Below are 26,757 nucleotides of genomic sequence, written 5' to 3' on the forward strand. Positions count from 1 at the left end.
TATTCTGGGCAAGGAGGACCACAAGTAGAACACTCTCGCTTAGTGGGATCTCTCTCCCTCTCTCTCTCTCTCTCTCTCATCAGAAATAAGCAGGTTGCAGCACTGAAAAGTCAGTGGGTGCATTTGTATGATATGGCATCAACTGACACAGTTTAGCCATGAATGTGTCCAGTGACACCTATCCCAAAGTGTCATGGATACAAACCACCCATTCATAGTTTATTTTTCAGTGACTAATTCATGAAATCTAGTGCAATTGCAACTTCTTGGCAGAATACATTAGAAAGAGGGTTGGTGGTTTGTTTTATAGAGCATCAATTTAATTTGTGGTTAGGCTGTTTTCTTTAAAAATAAATGAGGACGTTGTGAGATCAGAAAAGTGTTCAGTTTAAGAAGTTCCTTACAAATATTTTTGTGTACAAAAAAGTGGGCATTTGTCATATGTTTATTTATTACATGTTACTTAAGTATAAATTGGTTTATGTGTAACTTCACTAACTCTAAGTAGAAAGACAGATTCTAAGTATAATTCATATCCCTTCCACAATTAGCTCTAATCTTTAATTTGGGATTGACTTTCAAGAACCTTTTACACTCTATAACCAGCAGCTTTGAGGAAGAACCAGGTCTAAATCACTTCTGAAATATCAGCAGGGACAAATAATCTCTGTCTGTAGATGCAAGCTATTCCAAAGGAGTGGGATCATTTTAACTTCCATCTCATGTATGCAGAAAAGGCATTTAAAGTTTTGCTTGCAGTTGGGCCTCCCTATGCCTAGTCTTTCACTTGGTCTTTGTCAGGATCGTCTTACCTCAAATAACGCACAGACGCTGGTTAGGGTAACGCAGGTTCAGGGTTTATTTGGGTAGTTGCCGTCCAAGAGAAAGCCGAGAGTAGCACAGGCTGTCACACAATTCAAATATATCCCCTCGTTCCCGCCAGGGTTCCTCGCCCCTCCCCTTGCTCTGCCCCTTCTCTGGATCTCCTTATTTGGGTGTGATTGAGTCATGACTGCGCATGTCTCAACCACACCCTGCTCGTTCCTGCCCTGCTCATTGTCGGGAGATAGCGTTAACGATCGGGTGCCGGCTCTTCTTTAGGTAGGAGATTCTAGATTGTTGCTTCCTTTTGTTTTCCTAATTGCTTGTCTTTCTCCCCTCTTTACCTGAGGCTGTCTTTTGTCATGTGTGCGCTGCCATGCCTTTTGCCCCATGGCAGTGTACTCGTGACAGTCTTTCAGATTTAGTCTTATTCATTTTGAGTTTGGGGAATACTGAAGTTCAGGATTTAACTCATGTTACCTCTCCTTATCTGGATTTGCTTGTTTATTCGTTCGGTGGCTTCCGACTCTTCGTGACTTCATGGACCAGCCGACACCAGACCTTCCTGTTGGTGATCACCACCCCCAGCTCCCCCATGGTCGAGTACATCACCTCTAGAATATCATATATCGATCTTGTCCTTGGTCGGCCCCTCTTCCTTTTGCCTTCCGCTCTCTCTAGCATCAGCATCTTCTCCAGGGTGTCCTGTCTTCTCATTATGTGGCCAAAGTACCTCAGTTTTGCCATTAATATCATTCCCTCAAGTGAGCAGTCTGGCTTGATTTCCTGGAGTATGGACTGGTTTGATCTTCTTGTAGTCCAAGGCACTCTCAGAATTTTCCTCCAACACCACAGTTCAAAACCATCTATCTTCCTTCACTCGGCCTTCCCTATGGTCCGGCTCTCACAGCCACACCTTACTATGGGGAACACCATTGCTTTAACTATGCGGGCCTTTGTTGTCAGTGTGATGTCTCTGCTCTTAAATATTTTATCGAGATTTGTCATTGCTCTCCTCCCAAGAATTAAACATCTTCTGATTTCCTGGCTGCAGTCAGCGTCTGCAGTAATCTTTGCACCTAGAAATACAAAGTCTGTCACTGCCTCTACGTTTTCTCCCTCTATTTGCCAGTTATCAATCAAGCTGGTTGCTATAATCTTGGTTTTTTTGAGGTTTAGCTGCAACGCAGCTTTTGCACTTTCTTCTTTCACCTTCATCGTAAGGCTCCTCAGTTCCTCTTCGCTTTCAGTCATCAAAGTGGTATCATCTGCATATCTGAGATTGTTAATGTTTCTCCCAGCAATTTTAACCCCAGGCTTGGATTCCTCAAGCCCAGCACGTCGGATGATGTGTTCTGCGTACAAGTTGAATAGGTAGGGTGAGAGTATACAACCCTGCTGTACTCCTTTCCCAATCTTAAACCAGTCTGTTGTTCTGTGGTCTGTTCTTACCGTTGCTACTTGGTCATTATACAGATTTCTCAGGAGGCAGACAAGATGACTTGATATCTCCATACCGCCAAGAACTTGCCACAGTTTGTTATGGTCCACACAGTCAAAGGCTTTAGAATAGTCAATAAAACAGAAATAGATGTTTTTCTGAAACTCCCTGGCATTTTCCATTATCCAGCAGATATTAGCAATTTGGTCCCTAGTTCCTCTGCCTTTCTAAACCCAGCTTGTACATCTGGCAATTCTCGCTCCATGAATTGCTGGAGTCTACTTTGCAGGATCTTGAGCATTACCTTACTGGCATGTGAAATAAGTGCCACTGTTCGATAGTTTGGACATTCTTTAGTGTTTCCCTTTTTTGGTATGGGGATATAAGTTGATTTTTTCCAATCTGATGGTCATTCTTGTGTTTTCCAAACTTGCTGGCATATGGCATGCATCACCTTGACAGCATCATTTTGCAAGCTTTTAAACAGTTCAGCTAGGATATCGTCGTCTCCTGCTGCCTTGTTATTAGCAATGCTTCTTAAGGCCCATTCAACCTCACTCTTCAGGATGTCTGGCTCTAGCTCACTGACCACACCATCAAAGCTATCCTCGATATTATTATCCTTCCTATACAGGTCTTCCCTATATTCTTGCCACCTTTTCTTCATCTTTTCTTCTTCTGTTAGGTCCTTGCCATCTTTGTTTTTGATCATACCCATTTTTGCCTGGAATTTACCTCCAATGTTTCTAATTTTCTGGAAGAGGGCTCTTGTCCTTCCTATTCTGTTGTCTTCTTCCACTTCCACGCATTGCTTGTTTAAAAATAATTCCTTATCTCTTCTGGCTAACCTCTGGAATTTTGCATTTAATTGGGTATATCTCCCCCTATCACTGTTGCCTTTTGCTTTCCTTCTTTCTTGGGCTAATTCTAGTGTCTCAGCAGACAGCCATTTTGCCTTCTTGTTTTTTTGTTTGGGATGTATTTTGTTGCCGCCTCCTGAACAATGTTACAAACTTCTGTCCATAGTTTTTCCGGGACCCTATCTACTAAGTCCAGTCCCTTAAATCTATTCTTCACCTCCACTGCATATTCATTGGGAATATTAGTGAGCTCATATCTAGCTGATCTATGGGTCTTCCCTAATCTCTTTAGTCTGATCCTAAATTGTGCAATAAGAAGTTTGTGATTGGAACTACAGTCAGCTCCAGGTCTTGTTTTTACCGACTGTATAGATGTCCGCCACCTTTGGCTGCAAAGGATGTAGTCAATCTCATTTCGGTGTTGTCCATCTGGTGAAGTCCATGTATAAAGCCGTCTCTTAGGTTGTTGGAAGAGAGTGTTTGTTATGCAGAGTGAGTTGTCTTGGCAAAATTCTATCAGCCTATGTCCTGCTTCGTTTTGTTCTCCCAGCCCATGCTTACCTGTAATTCCAGGTGTCATCTGACTGCCCACCTTAGCATTCCAGTCTCCCGTGATAAAAATACCATCTCTTTTAGGTGTGTTGTCCAGTAGGTGCTGCAGATCCTCATAGAACTGCTCTACTTCAGCTTCTTCAGCATCTGTGGTTGGGGCGTATATTTGGATCACTGTGATGTTAGATGGCTTGCCCTGAATTCAAATTGAGATCATTCTATTGTTTTTTGGATTGTATCCAAGCACTGCTTTAGCCACTTGACTATTAATTATGAAGGCTACTCCATTTCTTCTGTGGTCCTCTTGTCCACAGTAGTAATTCCAGGTGTCATTTGACTACCCACCTTGGCATTCCAGTCTCCTGTAATTATCTGGATTACATAATCCAAATGAAAGGAGAGATGGATTATATATTGGGAAAGGAGGTGATAACATGGATGAAAGGAAGATTTTGAGAGAAACATCAGATTGGGGGAAATTTAATAAATTTAGAGGTGAACTGTGCATTCTTGAATTATCCTGCATCAGTCTGAACTTAGCTTCTTTTAACATATTTAAATCTTTTAGCATTATTAAATCTTCACAATTAACAGGCAGCACAAATCTATCGTCCAAATACCTTTTAAATAGTTATTTTACTATTTTACTGTCCCTATACTTGTACAAACTGTACGTGTAATGGTTGCCTAATCCCAAATACTCAGTCTCACAAGCTCGGGCTTAAAGATAGCTGATTTATTAAAGGAATAGTATGCAAATACAGAGAAAGCTGAGAATGAGCAAAAGCGTGCCAAATACAAACTTAAAAGCCTTGCCTTCAATCCAGTCCCGCCCCAAGCACCCGTCAGCACACACACCCTCCCAGGTGCTAGGAACCGTTACACGTGCCTGGGAAAGTAACCTTGAATAGGATTGCAAACCCAAACATACATTCCAAAGTTCCAAAACAAAGCAGAGTGCAGGAATGGAAAAACCCAGAAATGAGCCAGGCGGGTATACACGGAGAACGGCTTGACATGTGAAACGTTACGATGTTAACAGAACATTGAAAGGGGGAACATGACATATCTCCCCTCCCAGAACAATGCTAAGGAGCCGGTTTGTCAGGGTAGGTAGAGTGAAAACGAGCAACTAGGCGGGGTGAGCGTACATCGGGAGCAGAAACCCATTCAGGATGAGGGAAATGTTTCCAGCGAACGAGGTACTGCAAAGTGGAACGCTGGCGGCGGGAGTCAAGGATTTCAGTAACCTCGAAGTGTTGTTGGTTATCAATCATGATAGGAGGTGGTGGAGCCAGTTGGGGATGCCAGCGGTCCAACAGTAGGTAGGGCTTGAGCAAACTGCAATGGAAAACAGGATGTAAACGTTTGAGGTTATGGGGTAAATCCAGTTTAAAAGTAACAGGGTTAATTTGTGCAACAATGGGAAAAGGACCCACAAATTTAGGGCCAAGTTTTTTGGAGGATTGTGGTGATTTGATGAATTTTGTGGATAAGTAGACTTTATCCCCTACAGCAAAAGTAGGTTCGTGGGAGCGTTTAGCATCGGCATGGCTGTTGCGCGGTAGGGATAGAGGCGCATGGGATGAAATGAGCTTGTTTAGAAAAAAAATCTTTGACCCAAATGACAGTTTTTCATTGACTGGGTGGTATGTCGACAATAAAGTCCATGGATATGTCCTGCCATGGGAATGACGGGGTGGCCACCGGTTGGAGAAGACCTTGAGGCTTGCCAGTTTTGCGCTTAGTAGCCGCGCAGACAGGGCACGCAGTGACATATGCCTTAAGGTCCCTTAGCAAAGTTGGCCACCAAAATTGATGCCTAACCAGGTGAAGTGTTTTAAGATATCCAAAATGTCCAGCCAACTTGTCGTCGTGGCAACGATGGAGGATTGTTTTCCGCAAAGCGTCAGGCACACAGAGACGATCGTTTCGCCAGGCAAAATTGTCAGCGAAAGTTACAGTGTGTAGGTTTGCTTGTAACCAAGTATCAGTTTTAAGGTGGAATAGCAACTGTTGTTGCAAGTCTGCCGGAATTGGCAAGCGCGGTGACTGGGAGGCAGGCGGAGCGGCTTGAGGTTGCGTTTGTTGCACTCGTGCTTGGCTGCGTGTCACAGCTGCCAAACTCAGTTGCTTTTCCATCCACACAGTACCCTGGACCGTTGGCCCTGGGCCAGCATCTTGGGGTCTGCGTGACAGCGCATCAGCTAAAAAGTTTTTCTTGCCTGGTATGAATTTGAGGGTAAAATCAAAGCGACTGAAAAATTCAGCCCAGCGAAGTTGTTTGGGGCTGAGTTTTCGACTGGTGCTTAATGCTTCTAAGTTTTTATGGTCAGTCCAGACTTCAAAAGGGTTTGAAGCCCCCTCTAATAAGTGGCGCCAAGTTTCCAAAGCAGTTTTTACTGCAAAAGCCTCTTTTTCCCAAACATGCCACCGTCTCTCTGTTTCTGTGAACTTGCGAGAGAGGTAAGCACAGGGTTTCAAGGTGTCAGACTGGTCTGACTGGAGCAGTAGTGCCCCGACAGAGAAATCAGAGGCATCCACCTGTACCACGAAAGGCTTGGAGGGGTCTGGATGCTGCAGAATGGGTTCAGTAGTGAATATTTGTTTGAGCGCCTCGAATGCCTGTTGGCAAGTTGGAGTCCATTTGAGGAGCGCTCCTGGGTTTTTAGAGCGTCGCGTATCCCCCTGCGCTTTAGTTTTTAAGAGTTCAGTAAGGGGGAGGGCGATTTCTGCAAAATTTTGGGCAAATGCCCTGTAGAAATTGGCGAATCCAAGGAAACTTTGTAATTACCTCCTGGTCCGGGGAGGCTCCCATGCCACAATCGCTTCAACCTTGGCAGGGTCCATTTCAATACCTTTAGCAGAAATTCTATATCCTAGATAATCGATTTGGGATTGATGGAAGGCACACTTAGTTTAGCATACAACTCAGCTTTTCTCAATTTAGTAAGCACTTGACGCACCAAGTGAATATGTTCTGACATGATTTCAGTATAAATCAATACATCATCCAAATACACCAGTACTCCCTTAAACAGGTGGTCGTGCAAGACCTCATTGATAAGTTGCATAAAAACCCCAGGTGCCCCCAATAAACCAAAGGGCAGGACTTTGTATTGGAAAGTCCCAAGAGGACAGTTAAACGCTGTTTTCCACTCATCCCCTTCCCTTATGCGAATGCGAAAATAGGCTTCTCTCAGATCCAATTTTGAGAAGATTTTGCCTCTGGCCAGATGTGATAACATATCTTTGATAAGGGGCAAAGAATATTTATTTAATATTGAGACTGCATTGAGCCTGCGGAAATCGGTACACAGCCTCAATGAGCCATCCTTTTTTGGTCTAAAGAGAACAGGGGCCCCCACCGGGGAGTTTGCAGGCTCAATGAAACCCCTAGCCAGGTTTTTGTCAATGAATTCCCTCAGCGTAGTTAGCTCTTTGGGAGACATGGGGTATATTTTTGGGTGAGGTAACTTTACATTTGGTAAGAATTCAATGGCACAGTCCGTTTTTCGGTGGGGTGGCAAGCGATCTGCTTCCTTTTCCCCAAATACCTCAGCAAGATCCTGATACTGACTGGGCAGTCCCTCAAGCGGTTGAAGCGTTTGTACAGTAGTATACGCTACCCCTCCACCCTCCATGTCTTCCAGTAGATCTTTTTTGGGTACCTTGTAAAATCCATCCGCAAAAGTCACAGTTCTATGTAGCCAGTTGATAAAAGGATCTTCCCGTCAGCACACACCCCCTCCCAGGTGCTAGGAACCGTTACACGTGCCTGGGAAAGTAACCTTGAATAGGATTGCAAACCCAAACATACATTCCAAAGTTCCAAAACAAAGCAGAGCGCAGGAATGGAAAAACCCAGAAATGAGCCAGGCGGGTATACACGGAAAACGGCTTGACATGTGAAACGTTATGATGTTAACAGAACATTGAAAGGGGGAACATGACAGTACGTTGTAATTTAAGATTACTTTTCCAAAGCTTTAAGTAAAATTTGTTCTTTGGTTATCTTACTGAAAATATTGCTGGATTTAGTTTCAGTGTTACTCCAAATTGCACAGAAATGATTTGGTGCTGAAAAGCCAAGGATAACAAATTGCTGAGACTCTGACTGGGTTTATAACACATACTCATAAAACCTAACTGAGTATGATGTGTGAATCTAATTTGTGAGTGTTTGCACTAAGATAAAATGATAGTGCACGCACCATCATCTTACCTTTTGTTCCATCAGACGAAGCATCCTCAGGGTCACTGGGAATGCAGGAATATTCTCTAATGTCCTTGTTCCCGCCCAAAATTTCAACTGTAAGTGGGGCTGCATTCTGATAATTCTTTCCCTCTGTAGGCCTTCCTCCAAAGTGCCTTTAAACTTCTTCCTCCATCCTCCCCATCAGAAGAACACCTGATATAAAGTGCATAGTGTTTTCTGCTATAGGTGATGAGAACGTAATTGCAAAAATAATGCCATAGCATCAATATGATGTCCGCAAGCATTTATTCTTGAAAGAAGAGGAAGAGTGAATAATCATTGTTGCCACTGCTTTTCTGACCCCAAGGTAAGAGCAGTGCTTAATGGTAAGGTGTTGTGGGGGTATGGACTGCTAGTGTGTAGAGACATGAACAGAATCGTAGCAGGTAAGCATTCAAGGGGAGTAAGCTATGACCTCTGTCCCAGTTAATCCTGTTTAAAAAACTGCAGGGATTTTCACCTTTGCAAACTCTCTATTTTATTTCTGACCATTCTCCTAGTCACTAAAGAACATTCTTCTTTTTCATCATTATCATTTATTTATTTATATTTCAATGTATATGGCTGCCCTTCTCAAATTCATGTTTCTGTGTGGCTAATAGCAGCTAAAAAACCATATAACAACATATAACAATAAAATAATACAAAATTGGCAACCAAGGTAAAAACTAAATAACCAACAAATCAGCATAACCACTGCACAGGCTCTGGCACATATCCAGATCCCCAAGCTTGGTGACACAAGCCATGACTTTAAGGGTCAGGGCCAATCTCTTCTCCAGGGGGATGATGTTTCAAACAGCAGTTGCCGTGACAGAAAAGGCTCTCTTCCTGGGTTCTTTCAAATGACTCCTCCTCCTCCTCCTCCTCCAAACTAATAAACAAAAACAACAAAACACAAGAATTATCTCAGTCTGAATGAACAACAGAGCAGTCTTGCTGACTATAATCATGTTTATGGAAGGACCAGGTAAGAGGATCTTTTAATGCAGTAAGTCTGTAATGCACATGGATGTTAACTACTCTGAACTAGGATTTTAAGTGCCAGTATTACTTCTGTACACCGGAGTGGAATTGGCAGATAACGTCTTCCTCTTCAAACAGAAATGGAAACTACTCCCCCTCCCGCTTTTCTATAGTATGGGAAGGAGTAGAAACCTTTGTATAAACTGCTCACATTGGCAGCTTTCAGAGTAGTTTGCAGCCCGGTTCAGCCTCAAATCATGCTCTACCTGTAGTATTATAGTCTACTACTGCTCAAACCCAAAGGTTTGGGGATAGGAGGTCTAATCTTTATAATACACTTAGGGCTAGGGCTGTCTAATCATTGTGCTGCGACTGTCCATTTTCTGTCCCTTAGTTATTCAGGGCAACATCACAGTGATCCAAATATACGCCCCAACCACAGATGCTGAAGAAGCTGAGGTAGAACAGTTCTATGAGGATCTGCAGCACCTACTGGACAACACGCCTAAAAGAGATGTTATTTTCATCACGGGAGACTGGAATGCTAAGGTGGGCAGTCAAATGACACCTGGAATTACAGGTAAGCATGGGCTGGGAGAACAAAACGAAGCAGGACATAGGCTGATAGAATTTTGCCAAGACAACTCACTCTGCATAACAAACACTCTCTTCCAACAACCTAAGAGACAGCTTTATACATGGATTTCACCAGATGGACAACACCGAAATGAGATTGACTACATCCTTTGCAGCCAAAGGTGGCGGACATCTGTACAGTCGGTAAAAACAAGACCTGGAGCTGACTGTAGTTCCAATCACAAACTTCTTATTGCACAATTTAGGATCAGACTAAAGAGATTAGGGAAGACCCACAGATCAGCTAGATATGAGCTCCTAAGGAATATGCAGTGGAGGTAAAGAATCGATTTAAGGGACTGGACTTAGTAGATAGGGTCCTGGAAGAACTATGGACAGAAGTTTGTAACATTGTTCAGGAGGCGGCAACAAAATACATCCCAAACAAAAAAACAAGAAGGCAAAATGGCTGTCTGCTGAGACACTAGAAGTAGCCCAAGAAAGAAGGAAAGCAAAAGGCAACAGTGATAGGGGGAGATATGCCCAATTAAATGCAAAATTCCAGAGGTTAGCCAGAAGAGATAAGGAATTATTTTTAAACAAGCAATGCGTGGAAGTGGAAGAAGACAACAGAATAGGAAGGACAAGAGCCCTCTTCCAGAAAATTAGAAACATTGGAGGTAAATTCCAGGCAAAAATGGGTATGATCAAAAACAAAGATGGCAAGGACCTAACAGAAGAAGAAAAGATGAAGAAAAGGTGGCAAGAATATACAGAAGACCTGTATAGGAAGGATAACAATATCGGGGATAGCTTTGACGGTGTGGTCAGTGAGCTAGAGCCAGACATCCTGAAGAGTGAGGTTGAGTGGGCCTTAAGAAGCATTGCTAATAACAAGGCAGCAGGAGACGACGGCAGCCCAGCTGAACTGTTCAAAATCTTGCAAGATGATGCTGTCAAGGTAATGCATGCTATATGCCAGCAAATTTGGAAAACACAAGAATGGCCATCAGACTGGAAAAAATCAACTTATATCTCCATATCAAAAAAGGGAAACACTAAAGAATGTCCAAACTATCAAACAGTGGCACTCACCTCACATGCCAGTAAGCTAATGCTCAAGATCCTGCAAGGTAGACTTCAGCAATTCATGTAGCAAGAATTGCCAGATGTACAAGCTGGGTTTAGAAAAGGCAGAGGAACTAGGGACCAAATTGCCAATATCCGCTGGATAATGGAAAATGCCAGGGAGTTTCAGAAAAACATCTATTTCTGTTTTATTGACTATTCTAAAACCTTTGACTGTGTGGACCATAACAAATTGTGGCCAGTTCTTAGCGGTATGGGGATACCAAGTCATCTTGTCTGCCTCCTGAAGAATCTGTATAACGACCAAGTAGCAACTGTAAGAACAGACCACGGAACAACAGACTGGTTTAAGATTGGGAAAGGAGTACGGCAGGGCTGTATACTCTCACCCTACCTATTCAACTTGTACGCAGAACACACCATGCGACATGCTGGGCTTGAGGAATCCAAGCCTGGGGTTAAAATCGCTGGAAGAAACATTAACAATCTCAGATATGCAGATGATACCACTTTGATGACTGAAAGCGAAGAGGAACTGAGGATCCTTATGATGGAGGTGAACGAAGAAGGTGCAAAAGCTGGCTTGCAGCTAAACCTCAAAAAACCAAGATTATGGCAACCAGCTTGATTGATAACTGGCAAATAGAGGGAGAAAATGTAGAAGCAGTGAAAGACTTTGTATTTCTAGGTGCAAAGATTACTGCAGATGCTGACTGCAGTCAGGAAATCAGAAGACGCTTAATCCTTGGGAGAAGATCAATGACAAATCTCAATAAAATAGTTAAGAGCAGAGACATCACACTGACAACAAAGGCCCACATAGTTAAAGCAATGGTGTTTCCCGTAGTAACATTTTGCTGCGAGAGCTGGACCATAAAGAAGGCTGAGAGAAGGAAGATAGATGTTTTGGATAAATTCTGAGAGTGGCTTGGACTGCAAGAAGATCAAACCAGTCCATACTCCAGGAAATCAAGCCAGACTGCTCACCTGAGGGAATGATATTAAAGGCAAAACTGAGGTACTTTGGCCACATAATGAGAAGACAGGACACCCTGGAGAAGATGCTGATGCTAGGAAGAGTGGAGGGCAAAAGGAAGAGGGACCGACCAAGGGTAAGGTGGATGGATGATATTCTAGAGGTGATGGACTTGTCCCTGGGTGTCATGCGCTGCCTCCCCCTGAATAACAGTCAGACACTGTCTTGCGAATCAGGCTCTGGTTTATTTCAGGGCAGGTACAGCGTTGGTAGAAAAAAGCTGAGAGTGACAGGAGCGCGCCGGTGCGGGGTTTAAATACCCCGCGCCGGTCAGCGCCCCCTCGCTCACGGTCACGTCACCCCCCTTTGTCCCATGCGTTGCCCTGCCGGTGGGTGAGGGTTTCCGGGATCGCCCATCATCAGGTTTCCATTCTTCTGCTGATTGCTTTCAGCTGGGCGATCCCCGTTGTATTGCCGCTGATGGTTTGGGTGGCTCCGTGATTCATTTGGCTATTGTTTGTTGGCCGTTAGTCGTTGTAGGTTGATGGCTACTTAACTTGTACCCCTTCACCTATTTCCTTGTCATTGTCATGAGTGCCATTGCGCTGATGACTTTAGCTCAACGGCACTCATGACATACTGCCCCCTTTCCGAATAGTGTTCTCCCCCGGGTTTCTGGGTTTTCCCCGTGGAGCTGTCAAAACGCCACATTTTTTTTTTTTTTTTTTTTCAAAGTTCCCGCCGGAGTAGTTGTCGCCCCTCCCTTTGCTCCTCCCTCTACCACGTGCCTTCCCAGGGTGTGTCCATGGTGCGCATGCTCGGGTTCTGACCTGGCGTGCGCATGCTCCAACCACACCCTGTTTGTTTGGCTCAGTTCGGCGAGGCGAGAGGCGTGGCTGGTCGGGTGCTTCTCAGCTCCAGGTAGGGCCCTTCTTTTCTTATTTAGAGTGTGTCGCCTTTGTTGTATCTCCTGGGCGTTGCCCCCAGGTTGCCCTGTTGACTTGCTTGCCACTCCCCCGCGGCCGGGGGGCGGGGGGAGGGTGCTGGCGATCGTTTGTCACCACCCCGTGGGCCCGGGGCGGGGGGAGTGAGTCCCGGGGGGGGGACGGTCCACCCAAGTCGCGGGCTTGGGGGGGGCCCTTTCCCTTGGGGCACGGGAGGCGGGGGGAGGCCTGCGGGGGGGGGGTTTGGTTTTGCTGACCTTGGTTGCGGTTTGTCGGGGTATGCCCGGTGAAATGCTCTGGTCAGGTCAGGCGCGTTAACGTTGTGCGCCGCCACCCATTCCGGGTGGGGGAAGTGTTTCCACCTGACCAGATAGTGTAGAGTTCCTCGTTGCTTGCGGGAGTCGAGGATGTCCCTTATCTCGAAGTGGTGTTGCCCGTCGATCATAAGCGGTGCGGGCTGTGGCGTGCTTGGGTGCCATTGGGAGGTGGTTGCCGGTTTTAGGAGGCTGGTGTGGAACACCGGGTGGAGCCTCCGGAGGTTGTGTGGCAGGTCCAGGCGTATTGCTACCGGGTTCACTATTTGCGTGACTCGGAACGGCCCGATGTACTTAGGCCCCAGTTTTTTCGAGGGTTGGGTTGACTTTAGGAACTTGGTGGATAGATAGGCCATATCCCCCGCCTGGAACGTCGGTTGTTGGCGCCGGTGCTTGTCGGCCTGCTCTTTGTAAGCAGCCTGTGCCTCCTTCAGCGCCGCCGTGATTACTGGCCATGCTTCCGCGATCTTCCGTCCCCAGTCGCTGGCGTCCACCTGGGGTTCCGGGGGTTGAGGTAGCTGCGGTATGGGGACGAAGTCGCGCCCCGAGACTACTTCGAACGGGGTTTTCCCCGTGCTCGTGTGGACGGCGTTGTTGTATGCGACTTCGGCGAACGGGAGCAGTTCAGCCCAGTTGTCTTGGTGGTAGTTCGTATATGATCGTATAAATTGCTCTAAGGTGGCATTAAGAACCTCAGTGGCTCCGTCCGTCTGCGGATGCCAAGCCGTAGATAGGGCCTGTTGGGTCCCCGTCAGCTTCAGGAAGGCCCGCCAGAATTTGGAGGTGAACTGTGTGCCCCTGTCGGTCACCACACGTGCGGGACATCCGTGTAGCCTGTACACGTGGATGAGGAAGAGTTTGGCTAGTTGTTGTGAGGATGGGACCGACGTGCAGGGGATGAAGTGGGCCTGCTTTGAGAAGTAGTCCTTCACCACCCAAATGGCCGTTTTCTTCTGGCTGGGTGGGGGGTCCACTATAAAATCCATAGAGATTTCCTCCCATGGGCGGGAGGGTTCTGCCACCCGTTGCAATAGCCCCGCGGGTTTGCCTGGTGCCCGTTTGGCCCTAGCGCACGTTGGGCAGGACGCCACGTAGGTTTTTACGTCTCGCCTGAGCGCGGGCCACCAGAATTGGCGCCGTGTTAGGTGTAGGGTCTTGAGGAACCCAAAGTGTCCCGCTTGCTTGGCGTCGTGTGACCTATGCAAGATCGCCTGGCGTTGCGAGTCCGGGACGTAGATTCTGCCTTCCCCCCATGCCAGGTCTTGCGCCATCGTTACCTTGTCGGGGTTCGCCAGGAACCAGGGGTCGGTTTTGAGGGCGGCGGCGAGGTCCGTGCGCATTCCCCCTGGTAGTTGCGGTTGGCTTCTTTCCGTCGCCGGTTGTCCCGCCGTCGGCTGCGCCGTAGCGTCGAGCTGCCTCCGTGCGCCGCTTCGGGTGGTCACGGCCATCCCCAGTTGCGAGGCGGATAGGACCGTCCCAATGGTGTCTGGGGCGGGCTCTTCGTCTTGGGGCAGCCGGGAGAGGGCGTCGGCCAGGAAGTTCTTCTTGCCCGGCATGAACTTCAGCTGGAAATCAAAGCGGCTGAAGAATTGGGCCCATCGGACCTGTTTTGGGCTAAGGCGTCTAGGCGTTCGTAGGGCCTCGAGGTTCCGGTGGTCCGTCCAGACCTCGAATGGTTGGGTGGCTCCCTCGAGTAGGTGTCGCCATGTCTCTAGTGCCGATTTCACCGCGAAGGCTTCTTTCTCCCAGACGTGCCATCGCCTCTCTGTCTCGGAGAACTTCCTTGACAGGTAGGCGCATGGTTTCAGGAGCCCCGTGGAGTCTTTCTGTAGCAGGATGGCTCCCAGGGAGAAGTCTGAGGCGTCGGCTTGGACCACGAACGGCCGTTCTGGGTCCGGGTGCGCGAGGATTGGCTCCGTCGTGAACAGCGCTTTCAGCTTGTCGAATGCGGTCTGGCACGCGGGAGTCCAATTCAGCACTGTGCCTGGGTTCTTGGCGCGTCGGGTGTCCCCCACCCCTTTGGTTTTGAGGAGGTCCGTTAAGGGGAGGGCTATCTCAGCGAACCCCCGGGCGAAGGACCTGTAGAAATTCGCGAATCCCAGGAAGCTCTGTAGTTGCCGTCTGTTGCGGGGCCGCTCCCAGTTTAGCACCGCTTCGACTTTTGCGGGGTCCATTTCGATGCCGTCCCCGGAGATTCGATACCCCAAATAGTCTAGGCGCTCTTTGTGAAACTCGCACTTTGTAGGCTTCGCATAGAGCTGCGCCCTTCTGAGCTTGTCGAGGACTTGCCTGACTAAGGTTACGTGTTCCTCGTGTGTTTTTGTGTAAATGAGGACGTCGTCGATGTAGACCAGGACCCCTTTAAACAGATGTTCATGCAGTACCTCATTGATGAGCTGCATGAACACCCCAGGGGCCCCCGCGAGTCCGAAGGGCAGTACCTTGTACTGGAAAGCGCCTAGGGGGCAGTTAAACGCCGTCTTCCATTCGTCCCCCTCCCTGATTCGGATGCGATAGTACGCCTCGCGAAGGTCCAATTTGGAAAAGACTTTGCCCGTGGACAGGTGGGCGAGCATGTCCTTCACCAGGGGTAAGGGATATTTGTTGGACAGGGAAGCCGCGTTTAGGCCCCGGTAGTCGGTACAGAGCCGTAGGGTCCCGTCTTTCTTCTCCCGGAATAAGACGGGGGCTCCGACCGGTGAGCATGCTGGCTCTATGAATCCCCTGTCTAGGTTTTTATCGATGAACTCCCGGAGGGTTGCCATCTCCTTCGGGGTCATCGAATAGATCTTTGGTCTAGGTAAGGGGACGTCGGGCAGTAGGTCGATCCGGCAATCCGTCTTGCGGTGGGGGGGTAGTTGGTCCGCCTCTGCCTCTCCGAAGACCTCGGAGAAGTCGGCGTATTGTTCTGGTAGGTCTGCTGTGGTAGCGGCGTTGTCTTGTGTGGTCGCCTCCGCTCGTCCTACCGTGGGGTTGCTTTTGCCAGCTGGTACTGGTGCTCGATACTCGCCGTCGCCGAATGTGAAGGTGCGGGTCGCCCAGTTGATCCGCGGGTTGTTTTTCGCGAGCCATGGCATCCCCAGGACTGCAATGGGCTGTCCGATGGGCGTGACTACGAACGATGTGCGCTCGGTGTGAGTGCCCATTTGCAGGGTGACCGGCTCGGTTTGTAGCGTGGCTGGTTTCCCTCCCGCTGTAGAGCCGTCCAGCTGGTGGAATGCCAGCGGCGTGGGGAGGGGGAAGCAGCGGAGGTCGAGTTTGGCGACTAGGTCGGGGTGGATGAGGTTTTTTGAGCACCCCGAGTCCACTAGTGCCGCGGCCGTGGTGGCTCCGTTGCCGGCAGAGAGTTGAATTGCTGCCAATATTACGGAGCTTTTGTCGTTTCGTTGAGGTGGTCCGCGTTGCTGTCCCACCGCCTGCCTCGCCACGCGTCTCAGAGCAGGCGGGGAGCATTTCCCGCCGGCTGGTCGGGGTCGGTATTGTCCTCTTCCCCCCAGTAAGCGTCCCAGCTCTCTTTCGGTGTCGCTGTGGCCACGGTCATTCGGCGGTGAGGCGGCGGCCCCGGGTTGGGTGGTTTGGGGCTAATTTTCGGGGTGGGCTTGGGCGCGCTGGTCGGCGGTCGGTTGGCGAAGCAATCCGCCGTCTTGTGCCCTAATTTGCCACACCTCCCGCAGGGCTCCCGGTTGAACTTCTTTTTTGGGTATATGGGGCCGGCCATCCCCCCGTGTGGTGCGGGTACCTTTTTCCCGGCATCGTTTGTGTCTTCCGTGGTTGTCATGAGGAAGGTGCGGTGCGCGTGTTCGGCTTTCCCCGCGAGGTGGATCCACCCGTGTAACGTTTCTGGGTCGTCGCGGTAGAGGGCCCATTGGAGAACGTCGCGGTTGAGCCCCCTTTTGAAGATTTCCAGCAGGGTGGTCTCGGACCAGTCGCTGACCTTCCCCGCGAGGGCTTTGAACTCCAGGGCGTAGTCAGGGACCGTGCGGGTGCCCTGTTTAAGTCTTTGGAGTGCGCTTTTCGCCCGCACTTTGGCTAGGGGGTCTTCGAAGTAGTCTTTCATCTCTTTGATGAAAGCAGGGAAGGTGGCGAGGGCGGGGGAGCTGGACTCGTACAGTTGGACGTACCAGTCCGCCGCCCTGTCTTGGAGTTTGATCGCCACGGCGGCGATCTTGTCGGCCTCGGAGTCATAGGAGTGTCCGTGCCTCCCCATGAACTCCCTAGCGTTGGTCACAAAAAATGAGAGTTTTGTGGGGGTCCCATCGAAGAAGATGGGGAAGTCCTTTGGGGCCCGGGCGTTTTGTGCGGCCCCGCCTCTCGCTTCTCGGGGTGTGGTGTCGGCCGCCTGTGCCGTCTGCTGGCCCTCCGCTGGCCCGTGTGGGTTCGATGCTTCGCTCGGGGTGTGGGCTTGTGCGGGGACGTCGTTGGGTGGCGCGGGGGGATAAGCGCCTGGAGCATGGTCCGGAGTTCCGTCAGCTGAGCCCGCATGGCCGCGAGTTCAGCTCATGCCTCCTCGTCCACAGCCCGCGCCGCCGCTGGGGCCGGTTCCGTTGGCGCGTCCTCGGGGGTGGGTTGCCGGCGGGGTTCATCGTCCCTCTGCCACGGGTCCGCTTCCTCCGCCGTCTGATGGGTGTCTCCGTCGTCCTCCTCCGTGTCGAGCGCCGTGGGGCTGTCGCTCCACGCCCGTTGCTGGGGTGCGATGTGGGGCGCGGGGTCCTCCGCTGGTTTCGGAAGTCGTGCTGCTCCCTCCCGCGGTCGGGTTGCCTCCGTCGCCATCTCCCCTTGGGGTTGGAGCTGAGGCTCGGGTCGGGTGGGGTGGGCGTCCATGGCTCCGGGAGTCCGCGGTGCCTCTGGCCTTGGTCGGTCCTCCTCTGTCTCTTGCCGCGCGGCTCGCCCTCCTTGCCCGCGCCGTTCCGGCCTCATCTTGCTGGTCTTCTCGCCGTCTACTCCTCCCGCGGCTCGTTGTCGTCCGGTGGGGCTCGGCGAGGCTGAGTTTATGACTCTCAGCTTTATGTCATGCGCTGCCTCCCCCTGAATAACAGTCAGACACTGTCTTGCGAATCAGGCTCTGGTTTATTTCAGGGCAGGTACAGCGTTGGTAGAAAAAAGCTGAGAGTGACAGGAGCGCGCCGGTGCGGGGTTTAAATACCCCGCGCCGGTCAGCGCCCCCTCGCTCACGGTCACGTCACCCCCCTTTGTCCCATGCGTTGCCCTGCCGGTGGGTGAGGGTTTCCGGGATCGCCCATCATCAGGTTTCCATTCTTCTGCTGATTGCTTTCAGCTGGGCGATCCCCGTTGTATTGCCGCTGATGGTTTGGGTGGCTCCGTGATTCATTTGGCTATTGTTTGTTGGCCGTTAGTCGTTGTAGGTTGATGGCTACTTAACTTGTACCCCTTCACCTATTTCCTTGTCATTGTCATGAGTGCCATTGCGCTGATGACTTTAGCTCAACGGCACTCATGACACTGGGGGAGCTGGAGGTGCTGACGACCAACAGGAAGCTCTGGCGTGGGCTGGTCCATGATGTCATGAAGAGTCAGAAGCAACCGAACGAATAAACAACAACAAAGTTATTGCTTTGGGAGATAGGCTAAACAGCAAGCCTTTGTGGATCACAAGTTTGTATGTTGTATGCTCTAACATTATTTTAACCGGTTTGAATGGGAGAGAGTTTATATGGACAGGTTTCTAACTTCCTGCATCTATTTTTTTTAAACCAAAGTTTCCTTGGTGGCTTTCCAGGCTTCTGATACTTAAGAGGCTAATCTTAGTGATGTACAAACTTTAGTTAAAAGATCAATCATTTCATGATGGAGGGCTCCAGTTTTACCTGAAGTTAAGTATGTTTATAGAGGGGTTAGGCATCAAACACTTAATTGTCTCTCAACTCCAGAAAAAGTAATTTCTACTTAACATTATAGCTGGTTTCAATCAGAAATGCTCAGCAGCAGGAGATAACCATTATAGCAATCACAGTCCACAGCAAATGGTTCTTATAGCAATTAATGTGCCTACGAAGCTACTTACCTGTCCGTTAACATTTGCCTCAAAGGTATGTTGGGAATATTATTAGAATACTGAGGAGGTCAAGCATACAAGACAGGAACTGAAACTTGGAATAAAAATGTGGATAGATATATAGAAAAAAAAAATCACAAGCATAATTTTTCTTCTCTATGCCTTCTAGCTGACTTGCTTCAGCCACAAAACCATTGAAATCAATGGCTGCTTTCAAACTGGGACTCCCTAGCATTGCTGAGGCAATTTTGTTCTTACTGCTTTGCAGCCAGGTAGAATTGGAATTAAATTGCAGTTCTAGATAGCCCTTAGTATAGAACTATATTACCTGCTAGCACTTACCCCATCTCAGTGGACAAGATTCTTCTCCAGATCTTACTTAGGAGTAGTTTTATTCAGCAAAGATTTGCACAGAGCTGCTGCTTTAAGGCTTCTGGCAAGGGCTCACAGTTGAGCATGGCACAGCTTTAGTGATGTATTGTTTGCTAATTGCTCCTTTGTCACTTTCATTTCTAGTTCCTTCTCTTTCTTTTTGAAATAGTGCTGGTTAGTTATTAAAGATAAGGAGAAAAATTAGAGCACAACTGGCTTAATTTGGAAGACTGAAATTGAGTTTTCCCCTTTTAAGTTGAGCTACGCATTCAGGTTGCAACTTGGCACAAACTGCAATCTGTCAGGGTGTCTAAAACCATGGTTATCACTTTTCATCTGAACCAGAACTAGGCAACCAGTCTGAACTGGTTTCCAACTCTGTTTGAAAAGGTCTTCATGTAGTTTGGAAGTTAAAACATGTTGATTTTTTTCTGGAAAGAAAGAGAACATTCATTGCACATAAGAGGAGCTGCATCTTTATACTGTAGTAACCATGCAAATCTTCCCTGATGACGTGACAAACAGCAGCTAGTCATGGTATGCCAGTCCTTTTTAGTCAATATCTCAACCACCTTTGCAGAGGTTGGTTGGTACTTCCTGTTTTTATTTTTACAAAATGCAGACATGTGCACAAAGGCAGGCCCAGTAAAGGTCAAAATCATCATGCGCAAAGTAGATACAGAGTTTATCCTCCTGCACCTCACTATTCCTGCTTCACGTTATTCCCCAAGTAAATTGATTTGTGGAAGTTCTGTATCCAGAAGTGGAAAGGGGGGAGTTAACCAATGGTTAATTTCTCTGGACTGCGGTTAAGGTAAACTAGCATAAAATATATCATGGTTTCAACTTGTCATTGAAATGTTCTGCTTCAGCCACAATCTGGGCCTGATCTGGTTCAGATTGTCTGTCTGTCTGTCTGTCTGTCTGTCTATCTATCTAATTTATCCCCGCCCATCTCCTTCCATTGGAGGCCTCTGGGCGGTTATATATACTTATATATTAAGCTTAATGAAAATGTGGTTGTCTCATCTGAACTCTGAGTCTGGGCTCATACATCACACACAGACATGGTTTGTTTAATTATGCTTTATTAAATATGGGGGGGCGTGGATCATGACTGTAGGACATGGTAAAGTTATTTTTTTCCCTACATTATAATCCCAGTGAAAATGATACTTCCCACCTCCTATTTGTCTCTATTAGAACACAACTTTGGGGATAAGGAATTAAACCCTTGAATCCTATCCATTTCTTTCTTACAAATATTATTTAAAACTTAAAGAGCTCTTAACATAAATACAGAGGAAGACTATTTACATGGCATGATTATCCATAACCAACTTTATATTTTATATTTTATGAGTTTGTATGACATACAGCACCTTAATCTAATAATTTGAGTTGTGTTTGCACAACATGTTGGGCTAAAGTTTGGTTGCCTAATTTGTGGTTCAGCATGTCATGCAAACACAACCATTTACAGTATTGGGTTGTGCTGTTTCCAAGAATTTGGAGAAGGAAAGAGAATCTCTTTTTTGATGCACCTGTTACATTCTGTGTTACAACATAACCTTTTCTAAAAATAGCTGAAGAATCAAAGTTAAAACTCTGTTGAGCATTAATTTCTCTCTAGCTTCAAACTGTTGGTAATTAGGCATCACTGCAGAATCAACATAGCCTTGTTCTTAACAGCTCTGTATGACAGCATTCTTGTCCCAATTATGTTCTTTTAATTTCCTCTTCTCTATCTTAGACAAACTAAGCAGACATGTTGAAAACACTCTTTTTCACATTAGGCTATTAGTTTGAATGGTACACAACAATAAATTATATGGTCTAGAATACTGTATGTGGATGTGACATACATACACACATAATTCACCTACAGTCCTGTGTCTAGATAAAACCGTTTCCTAGCAATACATTGCATAGAAGCCTGACTTGTAATTCGTATTTATATTCATGCCTTCTGTGTGCTTGGTAATGGAACAATGTTTCTCTCTCTTTTTCTCTTGATAGTGAGGGCACTGATTTACTGCACTAAATAGCAAAAAGGCTGCTATTTTTCTCTCTCTCTTGAAACATATCTGTGAGTAGTGAACTGATTATTGGGACCAGTTTTTGCCAATATTAGTCTTCTGATTTAGATACCACTGGTTTTTCCCTAAAAATAATGTAGTAATTTGCAGCATGGTTCTTTTGCCTTTTACAAGGTTTTATATTTTAGAAGACAAAAAACCCAAAGCCCTCCCTAGTCTGTCATTCTTTACAGTTGAAATGTTTTATAACAGCAAAAAAGTGAAATAATTTTATGTGCATACAATTGCATATGTAAGTTAAATATACGTGCATCTTCCACATGTTCTAATGTAAAGTAAGCATGAACAGATGCACGTGACTCTGCTCTATCAAATTTTGAGGACAAGGATAACAGAGTGGATCCCAGAAATGAAATGCAGAATGTGCAAAATAGTTTAATCCATAAACACTTTGTTGCCTGTATCTGGGACTGAGTACTCTGTGGTAGGAATTCTGCATTTGATCACTGATAGTCTTGATTGCTTTTCTTTTTTTCCTTTTACTGAAGTACCTCTATGCCTGTATTGCAAAACTGTTGGATGAAATATTTCTGACAGTGGAGAAAAATGGTTGGGGAGAGAAATAGAGAAATAGTATAGTTTTTTAAAGTTACTGTTTAAATGGAGATGGGCAGTCAACTCAAGAACTGCCTTCCACAATTCAGGAAAAAGTTTAGATTAAGGTATGTCCCCATTTGATTGTTGTTTAAGCATCTGTGTATGACATTTAGTAAAATGATGGTGTATATGTTTTTTCATTCGACCTGCTGAAGAATCAAGGAAATATTTTCTACTATTAAATGATAGGTTTTGGATTTGTGTGAAATGCTTAATTTAAAAATAATCTTGTTTAATGTGTTGTGTGAACAAAGCTGTATACTACCCTTCCTAAGCACTGTCTTACAGCCAAATCAATGACTGTGTCTCCACAACTCAATGGACAAATTAGCCAACTCTTTATTGTCCAGTATGTTTTACAATCCCAGCCACTATGTTTGTTTCTTACTTTATTTATTTTATTTATTTGTCAAGTTTTTATCACTGCCCATCTCCCCCCCCCCAAGGAGGGACTCTGCTTAGTGTGTCAGAATATATTGGGTTAATTGAGTAAATTATAGTTAAATGAGCAGTAGGTTTATAAGTTGTGAGAACACAACCGCGGTTGAGATACTTCCTTTAGAAGGTCTTCACAGTATTTATCAGCTATATCGGCTGACTTCACACCTAGCAATAAGACAGATATATGGTTAGTAAAACAGGCCACAGTAGCTGAGTTTACATTCAAAACTAAGCCAAAATGGATATGTTTGCGCATCATGTTAAGCCACAAATAAACCATTTTATTTATTTGTTTATATACTTATTTATTAAATTTATCCACCACCCAATCTCGTTCAATGATGACTCTGGGTGTCTTACAATAAATAAAAGAATAAAAATTCCTTATACAATATAATATAATAAATAGAAAATGTAAAATATAACATATAACATATATAAAATCCAAGATGGTCATGATGGAATTTAGGGGGGCCACATCACAGCACCAGCCACCTCCATCATCTACTGTCCTCCATCTCACCCCAAGCGAGGTGGCAAAGCCAGATCGTAACTCCCTTTCTAAAGGCCAGGAGAGCGGGGGGCCAGCCTCATCTCTGGGGGTAAGTCATTCCAAAGGGTGTGGGCCACAGCAGAGAAGGCCCTCCTCCCGGACCCTGCCAATTGGCAATCCCTCATGGACAGGGTCCGTAACATGCCCTCTCTGCCTGACCAGGTTAGTGCATAGAGTAGGCACCAGTGTTTGTATTTGTAAATACTTTCCCATTGGCAGAAGTTCTTCCCTCACCCAACTCCCATTCCTTAGGCCTCAGCAGTCTGCTCACAGGTCTTTAAAAGAGAAAGATGGCTTGATGGCTTTGCAGGTCATTCTTCATAGCAGTTGTTCAGGTTTTTTCCTCATGTGACCCAACAAATGCACATGTCCTGCTGATTCAGCTTTAAAATGTAAAGATTGATCTGGCCTGTTTTGATCTATAAATCATTGCAATTCTTGCCCCATGCACAGTAGCCCAGGGGAAAGTAGTAGGATGAAATTGACAAGATTTCTATTTGTTTGTCCTCCTCTTTTGCTGCTGCTGCTGGCAAAGCAATTTTTCTGTGAATGGAGTGAGGGTAGAGTGATAGTGATCTATTTTCTCTCCCTTCTGGGGGGGGGGCAAGAGGGTTTTGTTCTAGAACCTACAGTTGTTTGGAGTGGGGCACTAACAAGTGTTATTCTCTGTCTCAAAATGCTAGCTGGAGGAGAGCACTGTGCTTTTTCTCTGCTTGGTCTGTGGGTTCTGAGGTTTGAAACAATGAAAACAATCACATACCCAGCTTCAAAACTATTTGAAGGGATTGGGGAGTGGGAGTAGTGCTATATGTGGAAGTGACCTGATTCAGATGGTACTTATTTCCATACAAATGTGCTTGGAATTTTAGCCAAAGGCGCTTGGGTCCAAAATGAGAGTCAGTAACAGATAATAGAATTTAACAGATGATGTTAGTGGAATAGAATATTGGCACTGGATAATAGTCTGCTACTGCTAGATAAACATCTTGGCATTGCTTCCCATTTATCAAAAACAAATTCTACACAGAGCCAAGGGACTGTTTTATCATGCAGGAGGCATTGCACTTTTATGGCAGGTTTCTGTTACAGTGACTTTATTTCTTTTGCTCTTAGTGACTGATGTAGATTTAATCATTTTATCTGATGCATGTCACTAGTGCATAAGAGTGATAGCTGTTCACCTTGCCATTATTAGAAAGTACTGGCTATCTGGGATGAACATAGTGTGTGATCATTTGGGTCAACCAGTTGAAGGTCCATTTATGCATGACTATTTTTTTCTTTTTTAAAATTCCATATTAGTATTAATGTTTAAGCTGTATGCTGCTGAATCCTTCCAGATTCCAGGCAGCTTTTTGAAGATTGGACAGTGTAAAATGTCTGTGACAAAGTGTGGAAAAGAACTTCATCTAGGTCACAGAAGCATACTAGAGTTTAGGGTGTTACTAGAGTTTTTTTGAAGGTGTTAATAAACTTGTGGGTAAGAGCAAGCTAGTAGACATCATCTACTTAGATTTTCAAAAAAGCCTTTGACAACGTCCCTCATCAAAGACTTCTCAGTTAGCTTAAGCATGGAATAAAAGGACAGGTCTTCTTGTGGATAAGCAACTAGCTAAAGAATAAAAAACAAAGAGTAGGAGTAAATCAGTATTTCTCACAATGGAGAGATGTAGCTGGTGGTGTCCCACAGGGTTCTGTCCTAGGACTGGTGCTTTATAATGTATTTATAACTTATATGGAATCAGGTGTAACTAGTGGAACAGCCAAGTTTGTGGATGACGCTAAATTGTTCAGACTGGTAAAAACAATAAGGGACTGTGCAGAGCTCCAGAGGGATCTCTGCACATTAAGGGAGTGGGTATCAAAATGGCAAATGTCATTCAATGTGAGCAAATGTAAAGTGATGCATGTTGGTGCCAAAAGTCCTAACTACTCATACAGTGGGATCAAAGCTAGCAGTGACTGATGAGGAAAGAGATCTTGGAGTAATGGTAAAGAGTTTGATGAAGCTGTTGACACAGTGTGTATCTGCTGTAAAAAGAGACACCAGCATGTTAGGGATAAGAAACAATACTGAAAATAGAGATGCCAATATCATAATACCCTTATAAAAATCAGTGGTGCAATCACAGCTGGAATATTGTATGCACTTCTGGTTGCTGCACCTCAAAAAGGATTTAGTGGAACTAGAGAAGGTTCAGAGGAGGGCAAGATAATCAAGAGGCTGGAGCAGCTTCCCTATGAGGAAGGTTTGTAACAATTGGGTCCTTTTAGTCTAGAAAGGATGTGAACAAGAGAGGACATGATTGAGGTGTACAAAATTATGCATGGTGTGGATAAAGTGGACAAGGAAAAGCTATTTTCCCTTTCTCAAAACTCTAGAACCAGAGGTCATCCAGTGAAATTGAATACTGGAAAAATAAGGACAGACAAAAGGAAATATTTTTTATACAATATTTAATTAAACTTTGGAATTTGCTACCATGAGATGTGCTGGCTACCAGGTTGGCTGGCTTCAAAAAAGGGTTGCACCAATTCATGCAACCTTGATGGCCATGTGACTGCCTCTGAAGGCTATGTGCTGGGAGGCTAATGGGCTTCCTCATGCAGTTGGTTGGTCATTGTGAGAACAGACCAATGGACTAGGTGGGACAGGGGTCCAATCCATTGGGGCACTGCCTATGTTCTTGAGCATCAAAGATAGCCTGACTGCAGTATTTATTAGATTGGGGAGTGTAGTGGGCTGAATGACTGAACCACATTTCACTGATGGATAAAACTGGATTTATAACAGAAATAGTGAAAGTAGTGTCAGCAGTGGCAGGAGGATGGCAATAACCTTTGAGTTTGGAACAGCTGTATGGCTGGCTGCCCAAAGGCAAAAGGTAGTTGTGACCTGAAGAGCCAGTGGTGGTGACAGCTGGAGGTTTGTTGGGTGCCAGCACTGCAAAAAGGCTGTGGGACAAAGGGAGGGAGCCTGTTCCCGTTGCAGCTGCTGGAGGCCTGCAGAAGAGAACGAAGAGGAAGGCGGCGGCGGCAGCCACACTGGCAGCAGAACTACACAGGCACCTATGTAGGCTGAGACCTGCCACTTCCTCAGTGTTGGATAATGACAGCACAGAAGTACCTGGACATCTGAGTGCTGGCAGTTCAGAGGACCTGACTATACTCCATACCTGGCATGAGGAAATTAACAATGCTTTCATGTGAATTGGAGTGAACTTGCTAGATAATACACCTGGAATTACATCAGGTGTATGGACTATGCTGACCCTTTCTGATCTACAGGAGACTTTTTCCTATGTTTATTTGGGCAGGAAGCTTTTCCCTTTTGTTATTTCCATTATGTCTTTTTTTTCCCCCATGAGTTTTCTGCATTGATATGGTAGAAAACCAACCCTTAGCATCATAGTCGATGAATGTGGGAAGGGAAGGCTGCAGAAATGGAGTAGATTTTTCCTGTTTCACTGCTATTAAAGCTAAATAACTGGTTTGGGGGAAGGTTCTGTTTTACTTAGCGATGGAAATGAACTACAGTGAAGTGAGAATGTAGTGGGAGCTGCAATCAGTTACTCCTAGTTTATTGATTTATGATTAGTCCATCTGTTTAACATGCAAACTTCTCAAGATGATACTACTCTGGATGTATTTATAGATTGGTTCTTTTGTTGATTAAAGCAGCAGGGTTTTTTATGTAAAATGATTTTAAAATTTTGGGATACTGTATTGATAAATGCTTTAAAAATGATTGCAAGCAGTTATGGATCTAGATAGCCCAATTCTACGGTGCCTCACTGAAAAACGAGCTCTATTATGTGTTTCAGAGCTGAATCCCCAGTCTGTATACACAGTGTTACAGCCAGAAATGAAAATCTCTCCTCTCT

This window comes from Candoia aspera, chromosome 1 (assembly GCF_035149785.1).
Source record: "Candoia aspera isolate rCanAsp1 chromosome 1, rCanAsp1.hap2, whole genome shotgun sequence".
Classification (NCBI taxonomy): domain Eukaryota; kingdom Metazoa; phylum Chordata; class Lepidosauria; order Squamata; family Boidae; genus Candoia; species Candoia aspera.